Source organism: Littorina saxatilis, linkage group LG8 (genome assembly GCF_037325665.1).
Source record: "Littorina saxatilis isolate snail1 linkage group LG8, US_GU_Lsax_2.0, whole genome shotgun sequence".
Taxonomy (NCBI): domain Eukaryota; kingdom Metazoa; phylum Mollusca; class Gastropoda; order Littorinimorpha; family Littorinidae; genus Littorina; species Littorina saxatilis.
In genome coordinates, this window is record NC_090252.1 from 70,290,689 (window position 1) to 70,318,188 (window position 27,500).

The 27,500-nt window shown below is 42.5% G+C and overlaps 1 protein-coding gene and 3 long non-coding RNA genes across 4 annotated transcripts in view; 2 read left to right on the forward strand and 2 right to left on the reverse strand.

The window, feature by feature from the left end:
* The window catches only part of LOC138974882 (uncharacterized), a 7,221-nt gene extending 5,461 nt beyond the window's left edge, over positions 1-1,760 (forward strand). The window contains exon 3 of the long non-coding RNA XR_011458425.1: positions 153-1,760. This is a non-coding gene — a long non-coding RNA (uncharacterized lncRNA). The remainder of the gene's footprint in view (positions 1-152) is intronic.
* Positions 1-27,500, forward strand: part of LOC138974869 (uncharacterized) — a 108,273-nt gene that overhangs the window by 36,279 nt on the left and 44,494 nt on the right. The window lies entirely within an intron of this gene.
* The window catches only part of LOC138974889 (uncharacterized), an 80,623-nt gene that overhangs the window by 9,110 nt on the left and 44,013 nt on the right, over positions 1-27,500 (reverse strand). The window lies entirely within an intron of this gene.
* Positions 1,857-7,905, reverse strand: LOC138974880 (uncharacterized). Its single transcript, XR_011458422.1, has 4 exons — positions 7,504-7,905; positions 7,018-7,160; positions 4,913-5,015; positions 1,857-4,392 (listed from the first exon to the last, which is right to left on the reverse strand). It is a non-coding gene; the product is annotated as an uncharacterized lncRNA (long non-coding RNA).

Below are 27,500 nucleotides of genomic sequence, written 5' to 3' on the forward strand. Positions count from 1 at the left end.
ATTCTCCATCCCACTGATCTTGTGAAGAACAAGTATTACCTCCTACCTACCTTCCCGCACCCCACACCCTCTTCTCGATACCCAAAACATATCCCCATCAGTGCACAGCAAAGTCTGGATGTGCTCAGTAATACATTTTCTGTATTTTCCAGGAAGTGAGGTGCCGAGATATGATGTGCAGGCAGCTTGCAGAGTAGTGCCTGGCTTTGCTGAGGATGATGATCAGATTCAGTCCATTCTGTGCTGACGGAGCTACCAGAACTGCTTTAATATAGTCCATCTGAATATGCTGACACTTACAGAGGTTTTCTGTTGCCTCTGTGGTGAAATGAACATGTAACACATTAACAATAACATTCTACACTAATAATGTGTGGTGCGATGTGGATCAAAGGGTACATTTTGACTTATAAATGTAAGTTGTCAATTCAACTAAATACAGGTAGTGTTTGGTATGCAGATATTTTCTTACAGCAAACAGCGGTTTGTTTGTTTTTACTACATAAAGTGATATTATCTTAGACTTTTATGTTGTTTGAGTGCTTTAAGTTAAGTTGTTCACAGGCAGTATTTTACACACAGGCTTAGCTTTGGGAGATGTGTGTGTATGTTTCGGTCAATGCGTGTTCATGTATAGACTTTGTTTGCAATATTAGAATTTAGATCTTTTAACTGCATTATGCACATGAAATGTGTTAACCCATGAATTTTTCTTCCTTTGAATCCTAGTCAGTACTTTATCTTGTTTAAGATTTTCATTGATTCTGTTTTTGGGTCGTTCTGGTGCATCCTGGATGGTTCAATTCATTCTTATGTTGTGCTGAAATGTTGTTTTTGTAATACAGTTTGCCAAGATTGTGTCTTTCACTTGGATGTGGTGAACTTATTTTTTAAAGGCCTGCTCTGCCTCATTAAAACACTTCACCTCACTGTGTCAGACCTTCATCAGGCTTTTTGCATGGGATAAGAAAATCCTTCCACTTGGTCACATAGCTAAAGTCAGCACCCCGACTTCTTAGTGTGGTGATGTCTTTTCTTATTAATTTATTTCCCCCAAAAGGTATAAGAGTTTTAAACAAAATTATGTCTTACAGCTACAGTGGAACCCCCCTTTTAAGACCTCCAAAAATCTGAGAAAATCAGGTCTTAAAAAGGAGGGGGTCTTAAAATGGAGGTAAAATTTAAAATTTACAGAGGTTATGAACAGAAAGTCTGAGAAAACAAGGTCTTAAAATGGAGGGGGTCTTAAAAGGGGGGTTCCACTGTATGACTATTGGGGATTATGTGTTTGTAAAGATAGAGCTGAGAATCCTACACCGAATTCTGTGCATAGAAGGCGGCCTGAATCTTGACCCACACTGCTGGCATGACCTTCATAGCTGCATTCAACGCTTTACTTTTACCCTGGTAACTTTACGGTTGCTCTCTCTGGATTGAGCATTTTTTATTTCAACCAAGGGGAAAAATTAAATGCCTCTGTAGAGATTCGAACCTAGGACCTAGATTTTCAGCCAGATGTCCTAACCACTACGGTAGTTTTTTTTATTGTAAGATGGATATATATATGTCTAGCGGATGCAGCTACATGTACAAATGTGCCAAATTAGAACTTGCATTCTCAGCCTCTAATCTTTGGCCATTCATGCGAGTCGAGTACTAAATATTGTGAATGCATGCGAGACTGCCTTGTTTTACTTTTGTGAAATGTGTGAACTCACTTTGTTTACATCTTTGTGTTAATAAATGCAGTTTATCAGTTACCTCTGTTTGTTTCTTCTGCAAGTATGTCAAATTGCCCACACACACCCTCATGCGCACACACACACACACACAAAATCAGATCTCAAGTGTAAGTATTCTTTTTGCAGTTTTATTTTAATGCCCATAATCAGTCAAACAAATATATCATCACACTTCGTCACTTGCACCTAAGCTTAAAAGTAGCAGTCCTGCATACATATGTAATGTGTAAATGTTTCAGGTCACCATCTGTCCTGGCTTGAACATGCAATAAGAACACCTCTACACAAACACATGTACAGTCAACCGGCTAGCTGCTTCCCTGAAAGGCATATTTTTCTATGAATTAATCGATTTTCCGCAGACAGCAGCCAGGTAGTGGATCTTTAGTATATGTCCAAGCAGACGGTTGATCTTAGTACAACACATCAAGGAAATATTTTTTAAAAACAGATCCAACATCTAATCTTCCAAAGTTCATAATCAATAAAGAAGAAAGGTATGTTACTGGAACCCTTTATTTATGATTTAAGGCAATGTGCGGCAGTAAAATTACCAAACTTAAACTTGAAGAATACAGTCAAGGAATAACTTAGTTTTCTGGGTAGTTATTGAAGTGACTTATTAAAATGAATGAAAACATTGTGGATGGATATTGACGGCTGTTGCGATGAAAACTGGCATTTACAGCGTCAAATGGGATTTCTAGAAAACGGCTTTACAGCAACATCATACATCAGAAATTCATAATATTTGGCACAAGGATACACATGTATTATATCTACAATCATATAGAACGTGTTTGTTTTTTTAAACAACTACAGTTGAATTTAAATTAATTATTGTAATGAATCTTTCTTTCTTTATTTGGTGTTTAACGTTGTTTTCAACCATTCAAGGTTATATCGCGACGGGGAAAAGGGGGAGATGGGATAGGGGAAAGGGGGGAGATGGGATAGAGCCACTTGTTAATTGTTTCTTGTTCACAAAAGCACCAATCAAAAAATTGCTCCAGGGGCTTGCAACGTAGTACAATATATGACCTTACTGGGAGAATGCAAGTTTCCAGTACAAAAAACTTAACATTTCTTACATACTGCTTGACTAAAATCTTTACAAACATTGACTATATTCTATACAAGAAACACTTAACAAGGGTAAAAGGAGAAACAGAACCGTTAGTCGCCTCTTACATCATGCTGGGTAGCATCAGGTAAATTCTTTCTCGTCCCAACCAATATGGGACTCCCCCTAACCCGCGGGGGGTATTGTAATGAATATGCAGTGAGAAATTCGTTCATTCTTATGACAAAAGATATTAAAATTCAACTGTAGTCTGTTGTAAAAAAATCGTTCTATATGATTGTTGATATGATACATGTGCATCTTTGTGCCAAATATTAGGAATTTCTGATGTATTATGTCGCTGTTAAACTGTTTCCTAGAAATCCAATGTAACGACTGTTTCCATAGCAACGGCACTCTATGTCGATCAGTATTCACAATCCTCCGAAAGCGGCGTATGGCTGCCTAAATGGCGGGGTAAAAACAGTCATACAGGTAAAAATCCACTCGTACAAAAACATGAGTGTACGTGGGAGTTTCAGCCCACAAACACAGAAGAAGAAGAAGAAGTATTCACAATTGTTCTATTTATTTTTATGTCACTTCCCAGAAAACCAGGTTATTCCATGTATTCTCCAAATTCAATTTTACTGCCGCACATTATTTACTGTACTTTGACCGAGCAATTTTTGTAAGTGGACAGGCCTTAGTTTTATTTCGGTGGCATAATTCAATGCGCTTCGTCAAAATGTCTTGAACTGAAACCAAAAGCAGATGCAAGACTTATGGTCAGTTGGAGTTGTCTCCCGTACTCCTAACTTTAATGTGCTGCAGACAGGTGTGCCCAAACAGCCCATATCACAAACGGTTTGGAATTCCCGAAAACACAAGATCCGCACTGCACAACTTCAGTGCACAAATACGCGAGAGTGCTCGGTCGCTTTTTGAAAATGTGTATCTTGAGAGAAAAATATAGAATAGTGCGCTGTCCGAAGGAATAGAGTTCTTATAGGACAATGACAGCGCTCAGTTCAAAACGATAGGACATGATCACATCTGACCGCCATGCGGCTATGTGAATCAGACATCTGAGCCTTTCAATCCGTCTATGTCGGACGCCTGACGACATCCCCGAGGCTTTTAAATGAAATAAGACCATACGGGCACTAATAGTTGCATACCAAAAATGAACTGCCTCAAGGCTCTCTATTCAGAGTGGTATCTTTTTAAAGAATACATTCAGGTACAGCTTCTTCGAAAGAAAAAATAAATTCACCGCAACCACCAAAACATCTACCTCACTACAGAAAGCAGTCAAAGTGTTGATTTTTGGTCTGTGACCAAGTGGAGGGATGGTCTTATCCCATGTTAAAGGTGAGGACAACTTTTTAAATGAGGCGTAGTGGGCCTTTAAAACATTGACACAAATTTACAATAGCAACAAGTTGTAAAGCTCAGTACAACCAATACTGAGTGGACATTTACTGCCGCTGTTGCTGTAGTTTCCCCATCGATCACAGCTGGACCTGGATAGCACTGCTTTTCATCCACATTCACTGGCCAGGTCTTCGTCATCTTCTGTCCCTACTGACAAATGAATGACAAAGGAACTGATCTTAAATTCAAACACAATGACAAGAACAAGTTTTAAGTATGAGTAAGGAGTAAATTGTGTTTGTAACTGACACACACACACACACTAAACCCACATAAATGCCAAGAGCGTAAACATTCTAATTCCCTGATAGACAAGTTCCAATGCCTACTTTTTAATATGAAATATATAGAAGACACATTCCCTGTCAGCGCTTGCTATCAAATTCAAAAAGCAAAGCAAAGGTCTGTAACATTAATCTGCAGGGCTAGAAAAATCTGCAGGTATTATTACTATTAATGTCTGGCAGCTCTCCTGACTGGCCAGGGAAAATCAAACACACACACACACACACACACACACACACACACACACACACACACACACACACACACACACACAAACACACTTCGGTTCTCACACACAAACACACACCAACAGTCAGAATGTAACCAGAACTTGAGACTGAGAGGGAGGATAAAACACAATATGATCATGTAGCAGAACTCTTACCTGAATTGCCATTAGCATGAAATATTTCCCATTTGAGTCTTGACAGCCTCCCGATCATGAAGGAATCAATCTGCTTCTTCCACTGTGCCGGATCGATGCCAACCTGTAATATATAATATTGGCTGAAGTAACATTCCTCTGAGCAACAAATTTAAAACAGTTAGTTGACAGGACAAGTAGTACTAGGAGCTACATGCAGTATGATATTTAGCTATGTGGAGGAACAACAAACACACTGTCCACAGAACCAGATGAATTTACACACTGCACCCTCCCCCATAAAACAACAACAACAAAAAACGACAACAGACGACCAAACCAACATTAACGCTTGATTCTTATGATACTGTGGACAGTGGCATTGATATCTTTCTAGAATATAAAATTTTATAAGTCCTTTTACATTTAGTGAAGTTTTGACTGAATCAGTGAACTGAATCTGTTCACATAGACTGATAGAGTGACAGACATACAATGTAGACAAGTTGATGTGTGCATATATATAATACTAGAATGAATACCCGCTTCGCCGGGTAGCCGGCTTCGCCGGGAAGAAGTACTTAGAGCCGTCCGAACTATGGACCCGCCAAGCTTAGGTCCCTCCCAGATTCGTGGAATGGGAACAGCACGAAAATGATTCAGTGGCCATAATGCCATTCCTGACCATATCGAGTCCCATCCTTGTCGACGAATGTAACCGTGTTAATCACCTTTGGAGGCGAACTCCACTCAAACAGGACTGAGCAAGTTATGGCTTCTCAAAGGAAGGCCAGTACATAAAATTACACAAAAGCCGCCAGACCACATCACAAACAGAACTGAAGAATGCACAGGTGTTGATTACATAGAGACACACACACTTACACACACACACACACAAACACAGAGAAGCCGTATCTATAGAGAGATAGATGACAGTGTATTTTTCGCGTGGCTATAAATTGATTCGACCTTTGCACTTTTACAGTGAGGATAATTTACGGGTCCAATTTACGTTCTGTACACTGCGTTGACCTTCTAAAAATAGGTAACAGTAACAGAACGCCGGGAATATCCGAAGACGCTCAGCGCAGTGGACAGCGCAGTGTAGTAACTTACAACTGAACGGGAAAGCCACACGAAGGAAGGGAGATAAACGCCAAACACTGGAGAAGATAAGGAAGAGTTACTTATAATGGTGAAATGAACCCAAAAACGAAAATGAGTTCAGCGCTGCGCGCTGAGAGCACGTGTTGAAATATCTCATCGATGATATTGTGTCCGGGGTGTAGCTGAATACGGTGTCCAAATTTGAAAAAGATCCACCGAGAACTTTGGCGTTGTGATGTGGTGTAGCGGCTATGGTGTGTCGGTATGGGGGCCCGGGTAAGCTGAGGTGGAACCAAAATAGCTGAGGTGGAACCAAAATCGGTTCCGCGCTGCGCGCTGAGAGCACGTGTTGAAATATCGACCAGGTTGTGTCGTGTCCCGGGTCTACTTGAATATGCCCACCAAATTTGAAGCAGATCCATCGAGAACTTTGGCCGTGCATCGCGCACAGACAGATACACACACACACACACACACAGACACACAGACACTAGTCGTATATATATATAGATATATATATACATGCATATTACATAACATGTGTATGTATGCATGTGTGTAGAGCACAAAGGAAAAAATAATAGAACTTGACACACAGTTTCACTGAGAATGAGATATATCCTGACAGTGAGTGAGTGAGTGACTGTTTACAGCAATACATTGTACTTTATTAAACTTAAAGGTACACACTGAAAGTCATGCGCTTCTAGTATTAAAAATGATTCTAATACTGGAGGAACTGCATGATCATCTTACTGGTGAAATAAAGCTAAGAGGTTCGAGCAGTTCTGTGGTTTGGACTCTTAGGTGTTCATTATAATTTTATTATTATCCCTGAACATGAATTATAAAAATAAAATGAAAACACTCTTCCAGTCTTGCTCACAGTCACACACACCTCCATATGAGTTATTCTGACCAGAACTTGAGAATGTAAGGGAGGGGAAGGAAAAAACACACTGTACATCATAACACTGACAGTTGTACATAATAAAACCTCTTCGCCTTACTCTTACCTGATTTGCGGCAGTGGCATCAAATATTTTACTTCTGTCAGTGACAGCCTCAAGATCATGCAGCAATCGGTTGGCTTTTTCAGCTGAGAGGAGACCTTGAAGTTGAACATACTAGCTCTAGCTCTCTTCTGATTGATGCCAACCTGCAAGTAAAATAATTGGGAACGGCCGATCAATCATCAGAAGGTTACCTATTTGAGTATTTCAAGTTAGACTCAATCTTTAAAAACAAAAAGAATTTATAAAATATTATGATCATGCACCTTGAAAAGAGGTTGCAAAAACGTGGTAGTGGTAATCTTCTTCTTCAAATTAATGAGAAAATCCCTGTACAGGGCAACTACGTGTTGGTTCAGTGAACGATACCTTGCGCCTGTGGACTGACAGTGACACTGACAGTGACTCGAGTGAGTCGAAATGACACCTGTTGCAACACATACTACCATAAACCCACTCTCAGTTATGAAACGAAACATGGAAACTTACCTCTGGTTAATATGCAAAGGTTCGCCCGTCCCAATTCTCTCGCATTAGCAAACACCATTGCCATTGGAGATTCTGTCCAAACAGATCGCCTTCGACCGCCATTAACTAAAAACCGAAACGCAGTAGGTCTGAAAACCACGCTCAACGTCCAAAATAAGGAGGAAAAAAAAGAGCCCAAAACATTTTTTTGGCCAAAAACACTGTTTAAGCCCCACAAATATTTGTCCTTATTTTTTATGAAGCTTAATTTGTGCCCCTTATTTTATGCTCCACAAATACAGTTTGTGGCCCACAAAACCAAAATGTGCCCCACAAAAATAAGCCCAAAAATTTGTGAGGCACATTTCGCGTTTGTGGCCCACAAAAATAAGCCCAAAACGTGTGGGATTACTGACATCGAATGCCAAGGATACCCCAGCGTCCAACTCAACTTTCACCAACAACCATACCCTACTCTCACTATCGCTCTCTCTCTCTCTCTCTCACACACACACACACACACAAGCTCACGCAAGCACAGCCACACACACACACAGCACGCGCATACACACACACTGACACACATCACACACAGCACGCGCATATACACACACACTGACATACATCACACACACACACCCACACACACCTTTCGCAGTTCGCTCACAGTTCTCTTTTCCATCGTCGCCATCTTCGAAGCTTGCTTCGCTTTTCAGGGGAGATAACCCGTTTATCACATTCGCTGCTGACTTGTGGGTCAAGGCTATTCCACCGACATTTAACCGCATTCAACTGCGCATGCGCAACACAAATGTGCAACATTTGAGATGGCTCTTCCGAGAACTGTCCGTTCCAATTTCGGACTTTCTGTTTGTTAGCATTTTCGAGTCTGTGTTCTGGTTTTTTGTTGTTGTTGAGTGTTTTTATGATACTATGCACAGAAAAGAAGGGACACGTTGTGAATTAAACTTTTTGGGAAAGATTACTTGAAAGCTGAAAGTGTGCTGGATGTTTGTTTTGTTTGCTCTGTTTACCTTGTAACCAACCAAGCCAAAATGGCGACACTTTACTTGCAGGGTCGCTTCGGGTATTATGTTTGTTACCACGCACGGATAATAAAGCCGTTATTACTAATATGCTGACTGTTAGCAAATGATAACAAGACATGTCTCGAAAACGCTATCAAAATTCGCCTAAAGGCTCATTTTGATATCTTTTTTCTCGACATGTCTTGTTATCATTTGCTAACAGTCAGCATATTAGAAATAACTCATATTACTGTGTGCTTGTAAAGTAGAATGCAAAAAAAGGCATTTGTCAACAACAACACTGAAAATCACTCACAACATGTTTGAATAAAATTGTTTTTGCTCTTCTATCTGTCTTAATTAGTGTGTGTGTGTGTGTGTGTGTGTGTGTGTGTGTGTGTGTGTGTGTGTGTGGTGTGTGTGTGTGTGTGTGTGTGTGATGTGTGTGTGTGTGATGTGTGTGTGTGTGTATGTGTGTGTGGTGTGTGTGTGTGTGTGGTGTGTGTGTATGTGTGTGTGTGTGGTGTGTGTGTGTGTGTGTGTGATGTGTGTGTATGTGTGTATGTGTGTGAGTGTGTGATGTGTGTGTGTGTGGTGTGTGGCCGCGTTACACATTTTTAATATAAAACAATACACACGTTCTACATAATTAGGTTAAAATCTGTTGAAGACTACACAGTATGCAGTAAATTACCAACTTGAAATTCCCTCCATCCAGAAGGGAGATAACTGCCATTTTATCCAGCAGGTCAATGAAAAACAAACAGACAACCTCAAAACAAAAGATCACAAAACAATTCTACAAGAAAACACATACAAAGAACAAAAAAAGCAAATGCTACTACGACTCGCCTTCGTCATGTCCGGTTACTATACCCACCCGATAGAACACTTCTTGCCCCCCCTCTCCCCCTCTCCCCTAACCAACCTCCCCGATAAAGTATTACCTACTTTTAAGACACCCCCCCCCCCTGACTAGACCATCCACCCTGACTAGACCATCCACCCTGACTAGACCATCCACCCTGACTAGACTATCCACCCTGACTAGGCCATCCACCCTGACTAGGCCATCCCCCCTGACTAGACCATCCACCCTGACCAGACCATCCACCCTGACTAGACCATCCACCCTGACTAGACCATCCACCCTGACTAGGCCATCCACCCTGACTAGACCATCCACCCTGACTAGACCATCCACCCTGACTAGACCATCCACCCTTTCAAGACCCTGTTTTCACAGATCCTCTATTCATAATCTCTGAAAGTTCACTCCCATTTTTAAGGCTCCCTCTTTTTTACCACTTGATTTTCTCAGATTGTTGTTAGGTCGAAGGACTCCACTATATATGACCCCTCCCCCACCCCCCACCCCTCCCCACCCACCCCCCCCCCAAAAAAAAAGAAGAAATAAAAAGCTGTTACGTTACATCTTCACATAATTATGTTCCAGAGAACATTCATGTCCCATTAAAATTGATCCTAATGTCAGCTGTACCAATCCATTCAGATATCTAACCCTGAGAAAATATACCACATCCCCTTCCTGCCAACATCACTAGCCTCATACTCTGCAGTCTAAATTTTGAGAAGAATGTTTTTAGGTTTTTTCAATACGAGAACCATAATTTTCTTAAATAAAGTAAATGGATTCAGGAATGATTAAAAACTATGGTTTATAGCTACCTCATATTGATGTCATGCAGCAAGGAGCTAACACGCATTACACAGCAGAACGAAAGACAATATGTCTGTCTGAAAGATTTGATAACGTCTTAAAAAAATAACGCAATACAGCACCTCGAATGCTACGACACTCATTCTAATGCGTTTCTTGTGTAAGGGGACATATTCAACCCCACAACTGAACTGTGCAGCTCCTGGGACGAGTTTCTTCTTCTTCTTCTGCGTTCGTGAGCTGAAACTCCCTCGCACACTCGTGTTTTTGAACGAGTGCATATTTACGTGTATGACCGTTTTTAACTCGCCATTTAGGCAGCCATACGCCGCTTTTGGAGGTAGAATGCTGGGTGTTTTTGCGTTTTTATAACCCACTGAACTCTGACATGGATTACAGAATCTTTTCCGTGCGCACTTGGTCATGTGCTTGCGTGTACACACGAAGGGGGATAAGGCACTAGCAGGTCTGCACATAAGTTGACCTGGGAGATCGGAAAAATCTCCACCCTTAACCCACCAGGTGCGGCCAGGATTCGAACCAACGACCTTCCGCTTTGGAGGCCGGCATCTTACCACTAAGCCATCGCGCCCGAGACGAGCTTACTGTGTACTGTGCCTGCCATTCAGGAGGATGATTGTGATTGTTGGACAATCGTGTGCCTGTGCTGAGTGGACTTGCTCGAAGACGAACGTCGGAACGGTATAGGTTCTGCCGAGTGAGATGCGAGAGTAAGTGTGTGTCATTGTGTGTCATTTCTGTTTGATTGATTTATTCATGATTTAGTTTTTGGTTCAATAGTGACGGGCGCAGTGGCGTGGTGGTAAGGCGTCGGCCTCCTAGTCGTTAGGTCGCGAGTTCGAATCCCGGTCGCTGCCGTCTGGTGGGTTAAGAGTGGAGATTTTTCCGATCTCCCAGGTCAACTTGTGTGCCGACCTGCTAGTGTACACGCAAGCACAAGACAAGTGCGCACGGAAAAGATCCTGTAATCCATGTAGTCCAGGCCATTTATGATTTCACCTCACAATAATGACCATAGAATTGATTTATATCACAATACATAGTACCAACCAAGAAAAAACACATATGAAAAGTCCCGGTGAGAAACTGGAACAATTAATTTTTTTCGGGCTTTTTCGATATTTAAAAAAAAAAAAAAAAAAAGAAATTAGCAATTTCTTGGAAAAAAATGAGAACCCTATCATGCTGCATATCAAATGAAAGGGCTTGAGCTGAATAACAAGAATATTAAGCTAAAATCCATTTCCGGTCAAATGCTGATGAAATATTCAGTAAGAACTTTATTTCCCGCGGTAACGGTGATCATACCTGATGACGAAAAGCATCATAACAAAGAAAATCCCTTACATGATGCATAATTCAACCTAGATACCTATCTGACTCTATTTCTACAGTCCTAGTGACTCCTACCTCAAATATTAGTCTCATCCTCCTCTTCATCCATGGGAAGCATCAAATTGAGGCAACTTATTCCACGGCACTGTCCACAGACAGTTGTGCAGCTAAGGCCGACCTTCCGGCAACTACAGCGTTGTGAGGAACAGTCAGTAGTGCAACCACATCTGATGATGTTCATTAACTCCTCAGGGGCTGGAGGAATGTCAGTGTGAACAGGAAGCAGCTGTCCCCGCTGAAGCTGAAACCCCCATTCTTCAGGCATGAGCTCCAGACTGGTACCCAAACAAGCCCACTCCTGAACCTGGTAAAAGACCCTGTGGCTGCAGCTGAAGTAGGAGGCAGGACTTTTGGCTGAACTTGCTTAGAGCCGGTGAACACTTTCTCGTGGTACTTTACCAGCCGAAGCTTGTCAAGAGTGTCACCATCATTTCCTTTGTAGATGTCGACTAACAGTTTCTCTCCTGTCTCTGCAATCATCTGGTGATCCGAATTAGTCTGCAGGAAAACCTTGGCACTATTTTCAAACGGTTTGTTCTTTTTTTGCAGTTTCTTCACTGGGACACATTTTCCGACACTGAAAGGCCAAGAAGTTGTGTCACAGCCACTAAATGCATGCGCAAATAAGATATTCTTGCACACATTGGGGCCAAGGCGGCTCTGCGTTGATCTGATGTCCCAAAGTCTTGTTGTACTTGCCCTGCTTGAGGAGAAGAACACATCCTTCATGTCTGACTTGACATGAAACAGAAGAAGAATGAACTTGATCAAGGGATTGCTGCATCACGGAGACCAGGTCTGGAAGTGTTACCTGTTCATAATCTCCAAATTCCAGAACCTTGACAACATATTGAAAAGCACGATTTATCACTGGGTTTTCAGGACGACCGTTTGGCTTCTTCCCCTTTGCTTCATCAGAGAAAGACTGAGGAATTCCAGATCCTTTTCGAAAATTAGTGCTGCACACGTTGTGGTAGACTACATCATAGGCACAACAGTCAGACGCAAATGCCAAGCGACTGTTGACTTCATTGGCCCATTTGTCATCATCCCCCCTCACCCCACACACTTTCACAATAGATTCCTGAAAACAGTCTGTTCTTACTGGAATTAGTTTCTCAACTTTTCTGTTCCTCAAAGGCTCTGTGCTTTGGCAGCAGAAGAGACACTGAGCCTTGAAGTCGAAATTATGATGAGACCGGAGGCTTCTCCTCTTCTTAACTGGGGAGGGGTTCCCTTCTCTCACACTCCGTTTCAATGCTGCAATGGAATTGTGATGAGTGTAGTCCTTGCGGCATTTTGCGTGAACCAGCTGTCCTGCTTTGACCTGGAGGTTGTCCCCTCGTTCTATGCTAGCAGAGTTTATCCCAGAGCAGCCCTTTTCAGTCAATTTCACATGATCCCCTGGTTTTGTCGCTTGTTCACAGATCGCACAGTCCAGGTTCAACGGAATGTTCTGCAACAAGGGGAAAAATGAAATCAATAATGATCAGCAGTATGCTGGACGCTTGACGAATAGATGAGTCGAAACTGAGCGCCTGTTACTCAGATTTTAAATATACACAGTTATATTTACATACAGGGGGGGGGGGGGGGGGGGGGCTCAGTCAGTAGTGCGCAGGATTTGTAATCTGACGACGAGAGTTCGAATCTGCCTAGGGGGATATTTTCCCGGAGTTAACATTTGTGCTGACTCCATTCCCTGAAAGTGGTGGCATAGTGGTCTAGTGGTAATGCACCCAGCTAGAAATTGAGGGGTCATGGGTTCGAATCTTGTTTGGAGCCTATACCTTTCCCCCATCCACTAGACCAGATGTGGTGTGGTCTGGGTGCTAGTCTTTCGGATGAGACGATAAACCGAGGTCCCGTGTGCAACACGCATTCAGCGCACGTAAAAGAACCCACGGCAACAAGAAAATTGTCCCTGGCAAAATTCTGTAGAAAACCCAACCTAATAGGTAAACAAATACACAATGCACACAGGGAAAAAAAAGGGGGTGGTGCCGGTGTGACGTTTTCATCTTTCGCCGTGTTGATCTGTATTTCGATTCTCGGCCTCGTTGATCTAGTATAAACTCTACACTGAACAAAAAACCACCCTTCGATAGTACTGATGAGCGACATTGTGTACCTTACATTCATGGGGCCAAATTTGTCCAACCAATTTGTTTTATTTAACTTAGAAATTTGATTCATCCCACAATGTTTCCCTTCTTACTCAAGGGACGTAACCACTCGGTACACGTTTTCGAAGAAATCGATTTTGGGGATGAAATCTATTAAATTTCACCACCAATTTTCTTCAAATGCAAGAAACTGACATGCCTTTCGTCCATACATAATTTCACTTCTTAATTTTACTAGGAAACAACATTTCAGTCTTGAGTATATATCGAGGGGGAAATATGTACACAGGCGAAAGATGAAATCGTGACACCGTACTATGGCGACGCGCTATCACTGGGAAGAGCAGCCCGAATTTCACGCAGAGAACTCTGCCGTGACTATAAATATATACCATACCATACCATTTCTTAGATATTAATTTAGATGGGTGTCTGTAACAGGGCGAGAAAGCGTGTACACATGAGTGTGCTGTGTTCGTCTTTCACTTTCAGTTTCAGAATCACTTTGAACAGTACAGTACGAAGCACGGAAAACTTCTTACGGCGTATGCATGTTAGTTTTTCTACCTACTTTGCTTCAATTGTTACTGTAATGCACTATTAATCGTAAAATGTGCTCACTTACCTCTGTTTTGTTCGTCGATGACTCAACAAATGTGCTGCTCGAAGATTCGGCAGCCATCTTTGTTTTGGAGTCGTCTAGTCAAATCAAATCACTACACTGAGCTAATCAACTAGATCTATACAGCAATCAATCGCCAAACGTGTTGTTTAGCCCATACATGGTGTTAGATATCTTCACAGTGTGAAAGAAGTGGAAACAAAGCCCTATTGTTTGCCAGAAATGGTGTTATGGGACGGAGGATAAAAATACTCAACTCCCGGCTGCACGCGCGTTGCAGTAAAACTATGCGACCGCATTCCGATCTCCGCCGCACAAGAGCGTCCGCTCACCGAGACGTAGGCCCAACAAAACAGGCAAGAAAACAATACTATCTATCCGAAGATTCCTTGGGACTTTTTACAGCATAAACTAGAGCCACTGAGGAGTGTAATACAATTAAAATCAAATCTATGGTCATTATTGTGAGCATCAAGTAAGCAGCAATCGTAGGTGCGCTGTACTAATGTCGGAGTTCGGTGGGTTAGGCCAAAAAAAAAAATTTGTCTGTTTAGGGTAACCCGACCGACCCTATCGATTTGGCGCCGACCCAAAAACTTTTTTTTGATTTCAAAAAAAAAAGAAAAAAAAAGAGGTAAAAATGCTAAAAAGAGACATTTGGCGTTTCTTTCTCTCCCTTTCTCTCTGTTTTATTTATACGTTAGTTTTGAAACATATATTCATCAAATATAAGAAGTGAATGTTCAGCCAACATAGCATTTACAACACACACAAAAAAAAAAAAAAAAAAAAAAATTTACCTACCTACCGACCCTACTTTTTTTGGTCATGTTACCCTAAACAGACAATTTTTTTTTTTGGCCTTATGGAAACACGAAAATACTCAGCATGCCTACTCAACGAAAGCGGAGTGAAGCTTACTCTGCTCAGAGTATAGTGTGGGGAACCCAAATGGGCAGACGAGCTCACACCTAACCAGACAATTCTGGAACGCTGAAGAAGAAGAAGGTTCAATAGTGACATTTTGTTAAGTTTTACTTTTTATGCTGAAGTGTGATTCGTCTGAGTGCGAGACATACTTCCCAGAACCCCTGTGTAAGTTACAGTGTGTACAGGCTGAGTGTGTAACATGAGTGTGTAGCCGAGTGTGTGGATGGGAGTTTAGACCCCGGACACACACAGCAGACTCCAACACAACAGCGTAGTTCCATCCCAACAAAGAAATTCCTGACAATTTGAACAAAGGAGCACTAACACGCTAAGTGTATTGTGTTCCTGTATTGTCATAATTACAAACCCCAATCCTAACTAAAAAGCTAATATGGTGATTTGAGTATTTTGTCTTTGTTTTGCTGCGATAATCGATATATCTGAAGATCATTATGGAGGTGTATCTGTTTGGTTGTTGACTTGGAATACAAGGTAAAGATCTTACAGGCTTATGTAGGGGAAGGTTGCCTAATATGGACCACTTTTTGTCTTGCTGATTGCTAGCTTCTTTTCTTGTGAAGAAGTTTCATTTTGTGTTTCTGAGTCCTTCTCTCTTAGGTTAACCGTTGTGCCTAATTAGAGTGAATCGGCTTCGATAGACAATCAGCAAAAAATGAATAAAGAAAAACTCACAACTGGTCCATATTAGGCGCATGGACCAGTGAAGCGGCCTTCATGGATCACTGTCAAAAGCGCCTTATACTTCAAAATAGCATGATACAACTTAGTGTACAAGTCAGACTAATTCAAATATGCTTTAGATTGATCTATTTCGGGTTGATGAGAACATTATTTGAAGCACAACAGGAAACTAAAGAAGCTTATCAAAAACAGAGTGAATATAAATGAAATTGTCATCTTCCACGAAAAAAAGACAATTGAATTTTTATTTTGTTTAATCTCGAGGGCGAGTTGAATGAATGAAAATAGCATTTAGGTTTTATTTTCTTCTATTTGTTGAAGGAGGTCCCTATTAGGCAACACACACGTACTTTGAGATTTTGCTATTATTTTTTGTTTGCAGTGGAAACTCCGGGTGAACACTGCTAAAATGTAACAAATGCAGTCTTAGTTGTCATATATATAACGTGTTTTGTGTGATAACAGCTTTTGCTATGGACAGAAACGAGTCTGTTTTAGGCGTCAAATTCAGAGTGGACCCTGCCAAAAGTTAGCAAAAAAGAGAAAAAGCCTAACTGTTTTGAGGTTTGTGTTTGTGCAACTGTTTTGACATATGCAACTGTTTTGACATGTGCAAGTTATCCACAGAGGCTGAATACAACGAGTAAAATTGTTTCGAGCGCTCTAGCACCGTTAGTTTGTCAGAACATGAGGTGGTCCGTATTAGGCAGTGGTCCCTATTCGGCAGCCTTCCCCTACTTTGTAAATAAAAAGATAAAAATGTATGCATGTTGTAAAATGCATATACGATACACTCACAGACAAACACATGCACGCACGTACAAACGCATGCGCGCACGCACGCACCCACCCACACACACACACACACACACACACACACAGTCTCTGTGTTATGATTGTGAATGTTGTAACATTGGCAGTCTCTGTGTTTTGATTGTGAATGTTGTAACATTGGCAGTCTCTGTGTTATGATTGTGAATGTTGTAACATTGGCAGTCTCTGTGTTATGATTGTGAATGTTGTAACATTGGCAGTCTCTGTGTTATGATTGTGAATGTTGTAACATTGGCAGTCTCTGTGTTTTGATTGTGAATGTTGTAACATTGGCAGTCTCTTTGTTTTGATTGTGAATGTTGTAACATTGGCAGTCTCTTTGTTTTTGGATGTACTTTTTTTAATTCAACTAAAAAAAGGGAGGAAGAGAGAGGGAGAGAACAGAAAACCAGTTGCTAAATATAAATTCGAATAATGGTTTTTCAAATCCGGCTTGCACTGTAGACACCAGCGCGCTGTGTTGAGTGTCCCACAAAGTCTGACTAGTCTCAGGTGACAGCAGAGGATCACGCCACCCCTGTGTGTTCCGTGTCGTGTTAGAAGGACAAGAGGGGGTGTTTTATTCTCCCACATAGCCAGGCGCATTCAAACGCAACACCCCTCCCCCTCCACCCCCAATTCCTCTCTTCCACCCGTCTTCCCTTCTCCAACTGACTTACCGGTAAGGTTTCAATGTTTTATTTCGGCTTTAGGCCCATACGGCATTTAAGCAAACAAAACTACACAATTAAGTCGTATAAAAAATCATGTCCCAATATAGGTCCCTAGTTACCTGGGAGGACGTTAAGTCCCATACTCTCTCTCTCTCTCTCTCTCTCTCTCTCTCTCTCTCTCTCTCTCTCTCTCTCTCTCTCTCTCTCTCTCTCTCTCTCTCTCTCTCTCTCTCTCACAATGAAGTCACACGCACAATGAGAGTGCACACAGGCACAGCAAACAGTGTATTTAATTAAACACCACAAGAAAAACATAACACACTAACAAAAAGAAACCACATCTTCATCAAGTAGAGCTCTACCTCACAAAATTACGAGAAAAAACAAACTAAACAAAAAACCAAACGGACAGAACCAACAGAGTAAGAACCACAACGAAACACAACGAAACACGTAGATCATCTAGCGAAATTAACTCATAGTAACACTAACAAACTTAGCCAACTTAACCAACTTATTTTTTGATTTTACATTCATTAAAGCATTATATTTTATAACATTTGCATGATGTTGAAAATAATTTCCACTGTACTTCTTTCCTTCTTTCACGACTCTCATATTGACAATTAAACAAAAAGTGGAATTCATCTCCTATCTCACCACTTCCACACAGCTTACACACTCTCATATTGACAATTAAACAACAAGTGGAATTCATCTCCTATCTCACCACTTCCACACAGCTTACACACTCTCATATTGACAATTAAACAACAAGTGGAATTCATCTCCTATCTCACCACTTCCACACGGCTTACACATTCTCATAATTATTGACAATTAAACAACAAGTGGAATTCATCTCCTATCTCACCACTTCCACACAGCTTACACACTCTCATATTGACAATTAAGCAAAAAGTGGAATTCATCTCCTATCTCACCACTTCCACACGGCTTACACACTCTTTTGTCCCTAGGGATATTAAAAAAACGTTCCTGGTGAATAGGTAACTTATGATTACTTAACCTAAATTTTAATAATTTTTCTCTCAGGGACCCAGTCAAACACATCAAATATGTTTCTAAGCAAAACTCATTCTTATACAAACAATAATTATAACAAACGCTATTGTTGGCAGATTCACTTTTCCAGCATTGCAAATATTGGTCTCGCAGTCTTTGTTTTACAAGGCTCTTGAAGACATTTACTGTAAACGGCTGGACAAACCACAAATCTGAAAACCCTAACTGGTTTAATAATGTTCGTGTGAGCGGGGTTTTGGAACAGGGAGGGAATTTCAAGCTGGAAAGTGAACAGTCACAGCCACAAGGTTTCGTGTGAGTTATATATGAAGTGAAAGCCTAATCTGTTCTCTTTTTTGTCTGAGCCTTATATGTTCGGGAATGGAGACAGACAGCGATTTAGAAAGCTTGAAACGGAGCGAATCGGATGTGCGAGCTTCCATTGTTTTGTTATAGTACTGATAAAGGAGTACGATACTATGATCTACCCGGCGACGCTTTGATCAACTTGAAGCTCTGTGCTGACAGCATGCCTCTACTATATGATTTCGCCACCTTTACGAAACCGACTTGCCATACACGTAACCCCGTTTTAAATGAGGTACGTTACCCGCACATTACACCTCTCCTTTCGTTTTAACACAGCTTCGGTCCCTGGTGATTTTAATCAACACAATTTTCTTGTGGAGAAAATAGAGTTAAGGCTTCTTTCCTCCTCTTTCCCTGCAAGTAAGTCACATCTTGACAAAACGTCATGAGAATATTTGTGGGGAGGGGGTCGTCATGTACAATTATGTTTTGTGATTGTTGTCGAATAAAATGACCCATTGGCTGTGAATGTTGATATGCACAATAACCTCTTGCTTCAAGATATTAAACTCTAATAACAAGCTCCACTTCTTTTCAGATGTATTTCCTTGTCAAATAACAGGTAGCCTACTTCTCAGTCTAAAAATGCCCATCAACAGAAATAGGTTATTTTTTGTTTGTTTGTTTGTTTGCTTAACGCCCAGCCGACCACGAAGGGCCATATCAGGGCGGTGTTGCTTTGACATTTAACGTGCGCCACACACAAGACAGAAGTCGCAGCACAGCCTTCATGTCTCACCCAGTCACATTACTCTGACACCGGACCAACCAGTCCTAGCACTAACCCCATAATGCCGGACGCCAGGCGGAGCAGCCACTAGATTGCCAATTTTTACATTTAGTCAAGTTTTGACTAAATGTTTTAACGTAGAGGGGGGGAATCGAGACGAGGGTCGTGGTGTATGTCTGTATGTGTGTGTCTGTGTGTGTGTGTGTGTAGAGCGATTCAGAGTAAACTACTGGACCGATCTTTATGAAATTTGACATGAGAGTTCCTGGGTATGATATCCCCAGACGTTTTTTTCAGTTTTTTGATAAATGTCTTTGATGACGTCATATCCGGCTTTTCGTGAAAGTTGAGGCGGCACTGTCACGCCCTCATTTTACAACCAAATTGGTTGAAATTTTGGTCAAGTAATGTTCGAGGAAGCCCGGACTTCGGTATTGCATTTCAGCTTGGTGGCTTAAAAATTAATTAACAAGCTCTGAAAATTAAATATATAAAAATTATTATCAAATTTGTTTTCGAAATCAATTTAAAAACACTTTCATCTTATTCCTTGTCGGTTCCTGATTCCAAAAACATATAGATATGATATGTTTGGATTAAAAACACGCTCAGAAAGTTAAAACGAAGAGAGGTACAGAAAAGCGTGCTATCCTTCTCAGCGCAACGAATACCCCGCTCTTCTTGTCAATTCCACTGGCACTGCCTTTGCCACGGGCGGTGGACTGACGATGCTACGAGTATACGGTCTTGCTGCGTTGCGTTGCGTTCAGTTTCATTCTGTGAGTTCGACAGCTACTTGACTAAATGTTGTATTTTCGCCTTACGCGACTTGTAAAGTCTTAGGTATGACCCGGCCGGGGTTCGAACCCACGACCTCCCGATCACGGGGCGGACGCCTTACCACTAGGCCAACCGTGCCGGTTAATAGGTTATTTACAACACTTCAGTTGTCATGTTAGCACTATTGTGCTTTCGCACTATACAACACCCCCCCCCAGTTCCATTCTTAGAGCTGTGCACCCCGGGTACAGACTGTGTCACGTGGTCGCTGTCGCTGTGTCGACACTACACAAGGAGGTGGATCGTGTTGATTTCAACCAGGAAGGTTTTCTGTACGTCGTTGGGGCACACCTTGTGTTGGTTGTGTGGTGCATTCCGTCTCAGCCATTTGTGTACAACGATCTGTAGTACAACTTGCTTCATACTGTCTGACAGCTTGATCACTGCATAACTTTGTTTTTCAATCACAGTGTTGTAACAAGATCAAAGTAACACGTGTTGGTGCATTGGGTTGAGGACTGTGAACTGTAGCGTTACAGCTAAACACATCACAGTGCACTGAGACAAACAGCTTGCTACTTGTGTCACCGAGACAAACAGCTTGCTACTTGTGTCACCGAGACAAACAGCTTACTACTTGTGTCACCGAGACAAACAGCTTACTACTTGTGTCACCGAGACAAACAGCTTACTACTTGTGTCACCGAGACAAACAGCTTGCTACTTGTGTCACCGAGACAAACAGCTTGCTACTTGTGTCACCGAGACAAACAGCTTGCTACTTGTGTCACCGAGACAAACATCTTGCTACTTGTGTCACCGAGACAAACAGCTTGCTACTTGTGTCACCGAGACAAACAGCTTGCTACTTGTGTCACCGAGACAAACAGCTTGCTACTTGTGTCACCGAGACAAACAGCTTGCTACTTGTGTCACCGAGACAAACATCTTGCTACTTGTGTCACCGAGACAAACAGCTTGCTACTTGTGTCACCGAGACAAACAGCTTGCTACTTGTGTCACCGAGACAAACAGCTTGCTACTTGTGTCACCGAGACAAACAGCTTGCTACTTGTGTCACCGAGACAAACAGCTTACTACTTGTGTCACCGAGACAAACAGCTTGCTACTTGTGTCACCGAGACAAACAGCTTACTACTTGTGTCACCGAGACAAACAGCTTGCTACTTGTGTCACCGAGACAAACAGCTTACTACTTGTGTCACCGAGACAAACAGCTTGCTACTTGTGTCACCGAGACAAACAGCTTGCTACTTGTGTCACCGAGACAGACAGCTTGCTACTTGTGTCACCGAGACAAACAGCTTACTACTTGTGTCACCGAGACAAACAGCTTGCTACTTGTGTCACCGAGACAGACAGCTTGCTACTTGTGTCACCGAGACAGACAGCTTGCTACTTGTGTCACCGAGACAGACAGCTTACTACTTGTGTCACCGAGACAAACAGCTTGCTACTTGTGTCACCGAGACAAACAGCTTGCTACTTGTGTCACCGAGACAAACAGCTTACTACTTGTGTCACCGAGACAAACAGCTTGCTACTTGTGTCACCGAGACAAACAGCTTACTACTTGTGTCACCGAGACAAACAGCTTGCTACTTGTGTCACCGAGACAAACAGCTTACTACTTGTGTCACCGAGACAAACAGCGTGCTACTTGTGTCACCGAGACAAACAGCTTGCTACTTGTGTCACCGAGACAAACAGCTTACTACTTGTGTCACCGAGACAAACAGCGTGCTACTTGTGTCACCGAGACAAACAGCTTACTACTTGTGTCACCGAGACAAACAGCTTGCTACTTGTGTCACCGAGACAGACAGCTTACTACTTGTGTCACCGAGACAAACAGCTTGCTACTTGTGTCACCGAGACAAACAGCTTGCTACTTGTGTCACCGAGACAAACAGCTTGCTACTTGTGTCACCGAGACAAACAGCTTACTACTTGTGTCACCGAGACAAACAGCTTGCTACTTGTGTCACCGAGACAAACAGCTTGCTACTTGTGTCACCGAGACAGACAGCTTACTACTTGTGTCACCGAGACAAACAGCTTGCTACTTGTGTCACCGAGACAAACAGCTTGCTACTTGTGTCACCGAGACAAACAGCTTACTACTTGTGTCACCGAGACAAACAGCTTACTACTTGTGTCACCGAGACAAACAGCTTGCTACTTGTGTCACCGAGACAAACAGCTTGCTACTTGTGTCACCGAGACAGACAGCTTGCTACTTGTGTCACCGAGACAAACAGCTTGCTACTTGTGTCACCGAGACAAACAGCTTGCTACTTGTGTCACCGAGACAAACAGCTTACTACTTGTGTCACCGAGACAAACAGCTTGCTACTTGTGTCACCGAGACAAACAGCTTGCTACTTGTGTCACCGAGACAAACAGCTTACTACTTGTGTCACCGAGACAAACAGCTTGCTACTTGTGTCACCGAGACAGACAGCTTGCTACTTGTGTCACCGAGACAAACAGCTTGCTACTTGTGTCACCGAGACAAACAGCTTGCTACTTGTGTCACCGAGACAAACAGCTTGCTACTTGTGTCACCGAGACAAACAGCTTGCTACTTGTGTCACCGAGACAGACAGCTTGCTACTTGTGTCACCGAGACAAACAGCTTACTACTTGTGTCACCGAGACAAACAGCTTACTACTTGTGTCACCGAGACAAACAGCTTACTACTTGTGTCACCGAGACAAACAGCTTGCTACTTGTGTCACCGAGACAAACAGCTTGCTACTTGTGTCACCGAGACAAACAGCTTACTACTTGTGTCACCGAGACAAACAGCTTACTACTTGTGTCACCGAGACAAACAGCTTGCTACTTGTGTCACCGAGACAAACAGCTTACTACTTGTGTCACCGAGACAAACAGCTTACTACTTGTGTCACCGAGACAGACAGCTTGCTACTTGTGTCACCGAGACAAACAGCTTGCTACTTGTGTCACCGAGACAAACAGCTTGCTACTTGTGTCACCGAGACAAACAGCTTGCTACTTGTGTCACCGAGACAAACAGCTTGCTACTTGTGTCACCGAGACAAACAGCTTACTACTTGTGTCACCGAGACAAACAGCTTGCTACTTGTGTCACCGAGACAAACAGCTTGCTACTTGTGTCACCGAGACAAACAGCTTGCTACTTGTGTCACCGAGACAAACAGCTTGCTACTTGTGTCACCGAGACAAACAGCTTACTACTTGTGTCTCAGAAACTTTGTGTAGGACTGAACATCTTCAGAGGTGTGCCTGAACACCATAGGTAAGTCTGTTCTGTCGTTTGTTGTTGTTGTTGTTGTTGTTGTTGTTTTTGTTGTTGTTGTTGTTGTTTTTTCTTCTTTTTCTTTCTGTTATGCGGCTTGTTCGCCTACTACATGCATTTGTCTGTCGCGTGATACCGCATTTTCCCGGGAGTACCGACTGTGCTTTAAATCGGACTGAGAGCCCTGCATTGGCCGCTCATCTAATCAAAAAACAAGTCGCGTAAATCAAAATCAATACATTCAGTCAATCTGTCGACTAATGAAACTGAACGCATTGCATTTTTTCTCACCAAGACGGTCGGATCACCGACTGGGGGTGGCCTAGACAGCGCTGACACGCTGTAAGAAGATATAAATCCGTCCAAACTGTCCCTGCAGCGAGCAGCCGGCTGTCAATTGTTTAAAATGACAGCAGGTTTAGCGCAGTAGTGCTTGTGCTCAAGTTAATACAGTTAGTTTAACCTTGACTAGACGTAAAAACAGAAACGAGGTATCTAGACCTCTCCTGGGTGGCCGAGTGGTAACGCACTTGCGCTCAGAAGCGAGAGGTTGCGAGTTCGACCCTGGGTCAGGGCGTTAGCAATTTTCTCCCCCCCTTTCCTAACCTAGGTGGTGGGTTCAAGTGCTAGTCTTTCGGATAAGACGAAAAACCGAGGTCACTTCGTGTACACTACATTGGGGTGTGCACGTTAAAGATCCCACGATTGACAAAAAGGTCTTTCCTGGCAAAATTGTATAGGCATAGATAAAAATGTCCACCAAAATACCCGTGTGACTTGGAATATTAGGCCGTGAAAAGTAGGATATGCGCCGAAATGGCTGCGATCTGCTGGCCGATGTGAATGCGTGATGTATTGTGTAAAACAAATTCCATCTCACACGGCATAAATAAATCCCTGCGCCTTGAATATGTGCGCGATATAAATTGCATTAAAAAAAATCCCTGCGCTTAGAACTGTACCCACGGAATACGCGCGATATAAGCCTCATATTGATTGATTGATTGATCCTGTAAAGCAGTATGTTCCCGGTCTGAGCTGCGTGTGTGTAGTGTATCGCGTGTGTCGTCACATAGCGCCCCTACACTGGACACCATTAACACCGCGTTACACGGAAGTTACTGTGTGTGTGTGTATCGCGTGTGTCCTCACATAGCGCCCCTACACTGGACACCATTAACACCGCGTTACACGGAAGTTACTGTGTGTGTGTGTATCGCGTGTGTCGTCATGCACATAGCGCCCCTACACTGGACACCATTAACACCGCGTTACACGGAAGTTACTGTGTGTGACAGTGGAGAAGATGATTGTCGTTATGGGCAGAATAGACCTGCGCAGTTTCAGCGGCACAGACGACGCACTGTCTATTATTTATGCTGCAATAGGGATTATAGCGAGTCAGTACTTGGCCTGTTTTCCTTTCATGTAACGTGTAGCGGGCTGGGATAATCTGCAGTGCGGCGTCGGTCCTGCTGAAGTTACATGTGAGCGGAGCTCCTTAGGCCCGCTTTGGACGAGCGACGACGCGTTGTCAGCTGAGCTGTTTGCACAATCGTTGCGGGATACCAGCACCACGTACCAGAGATCGACAGGCTTGTATTATGTAAACTGGCTTGTATTGTGTAAACTGGCTTGTATTGTGTAAACTGGCTTGTATTGTGTAAACTGGCTTGTATTGTGTAAACTGGCTTGTATTATGTAAACTGGCTTGTATTATGTAAACTGGCTTGTATTGTGTAAACTGGCTTGTATTGTGTAAACTGGCTTGTATTGTGTAAACTGGCTTGTATTATGTAAACTGGCTTGTCGCAGAACGGAGAACTAGCTGCACACTGTCAAGACAAAACGCGACTCACTGTGAAAAACAAATTGGTACAAACACCAAATTCTGACCGAAAGTGAACTGTCTGTTGTACTGCACACAGGCGAGACATATTAGGCTACTCTACAATATATCGAAGGAATGAAAGCTTAGTATAAAACGCTAAAACGGATTTTTTAACCGGTAAAATCTTTCGGTAGATTTTTGGAAATTTACCAGCGACTGCGATTTTTGTCACGTTATAAAATTGCACGAGGCAGTGATGTGTGTGCCTGCCTGTGTGTGCGTGCGTGAAGGCGAGAGTGTGTATATGCGCGCGCGCATGCGCGTGTGTGTGGGTGTGGGTGTGTGTGTGTGTGTGTGTGCGTTTGTGTGTGTGTGTGTCTGGCTGTAGGTGGTTTTACCGACAAATGGGGACGATTGTCACTGGAGAGCAGTCAAATGGGGACGCTTCCGACAAACGGGGACGTCCCCATTTGTCGGCCCGTGCGACCCCATTTGACTGGATTTGAGCAGATTGAGCGACCCCATTTGACTGCTTCCTAGCATCCCTGTGGACAAACGGACTGGATTTTCACACAGATTCATACACATATTTTAGCTCTGCACTTTGTGGTCTGCTCAACTAAACCATGTGATTTTTATCATGTGACTTCAAATGACTTTACAGTAACTGCTTTCATCAGAATTCAGTTTCTATTCAAATGCAGTCAAACTAAAACATTTATTTGAATTAAAAAAAAAAAAGTTATTGCATTTAATATATTTTATTCAGAGTATTTTGAAAGAGTTCTGATTATTTGATCACGGGTTTTTTTGTATTAAAACAAAAACAAACACAGAAACATATACATTCCTGTAAAAAAAAAAATGATCACAATTATTTTGTTATGAGATTTATTTTAGGTTAATTCGAAGTGTTGTGTCTTTGTCATTTGTTGGTTTGTGCAGTGCAGTTGTTTTGTCAGTTATTCTTCTCTTCATTTGTTCTATCGTCTTTCTTCTTCTTTTTTGTGTGTGTATTTTTGTGTTTTTGTGCCTGAAGAAGACCCTTAGGTCGAAACGTCGCTGTTATTCGTTCCGTGTTCGTCATTTTAACGTGAGTACATTGCTTTTTGGTCTCTTTATTGTTCCCTCTCACGTCCAGTCGCCATTGTTTAATACATGTTTTAATGTGTTTTGTATAATCCGGAAGCAGGAGTTTAAAACCTATGTATATATTAAGGGAAAAGTCTGGGTTGTGGCACTCGATCACTAGGTGGGGCACTGCCCTTCGCTCCCTGTTACCCGAGTTCAAATCCTCGTGGTAAGGCGTCCGCCCCGTGATCGGGAGGTCGTGGGTTCGAACCCCGGCCGGGTCATACCTAAGACTTTAAAATTGGCAATCTAGTGGCTGCTCCGCCTGGCGTCTGGCATTATGGGGTTAGTGCTAGGACTGGTTGGTCAGGTGTCAGAATAATGTGACTGGGTGAGACATGAAGCCTGTGCTGCGACTTCTGTCTTGTGTGTGGCGCACGTTATATGTCAAAAGCAGCACCGCCCTGATATGGCCCTTCGTGGTCGGCTGGGCGTGTTAAGCAAACAAACAAACAAACCCGAGTGCCAACAACAATAGGATGAGCATCAGAAGCGAAGATAAAGAGGGAATTTTTTTCTCTGCGCGCGCGCCAGCAAGCAGGATGTCTCAGAACTGAAGCGGTAATAGTATGATCTAATTACAGGCGATGGGTTTATGGGTCACGTGATTATATATATGAAGTCTTCTATCGCGCGCGTATCTCCAGACTCGGACTCAAGGCGCAGGAATCTATTTATGCCGTGTGAGATGGAATTTTTTATACAATACATCATGCATTCACATCGACCAGCAGATCGCAGCCATTTCGGCGCATATCCTACTTTTCACGGCCTATTATTCCAAGTCAAACGGGTATTTTGGTGGACATTTTTTTATCTATGCCTATACAATTTTTCCAGGAAAGACCCTT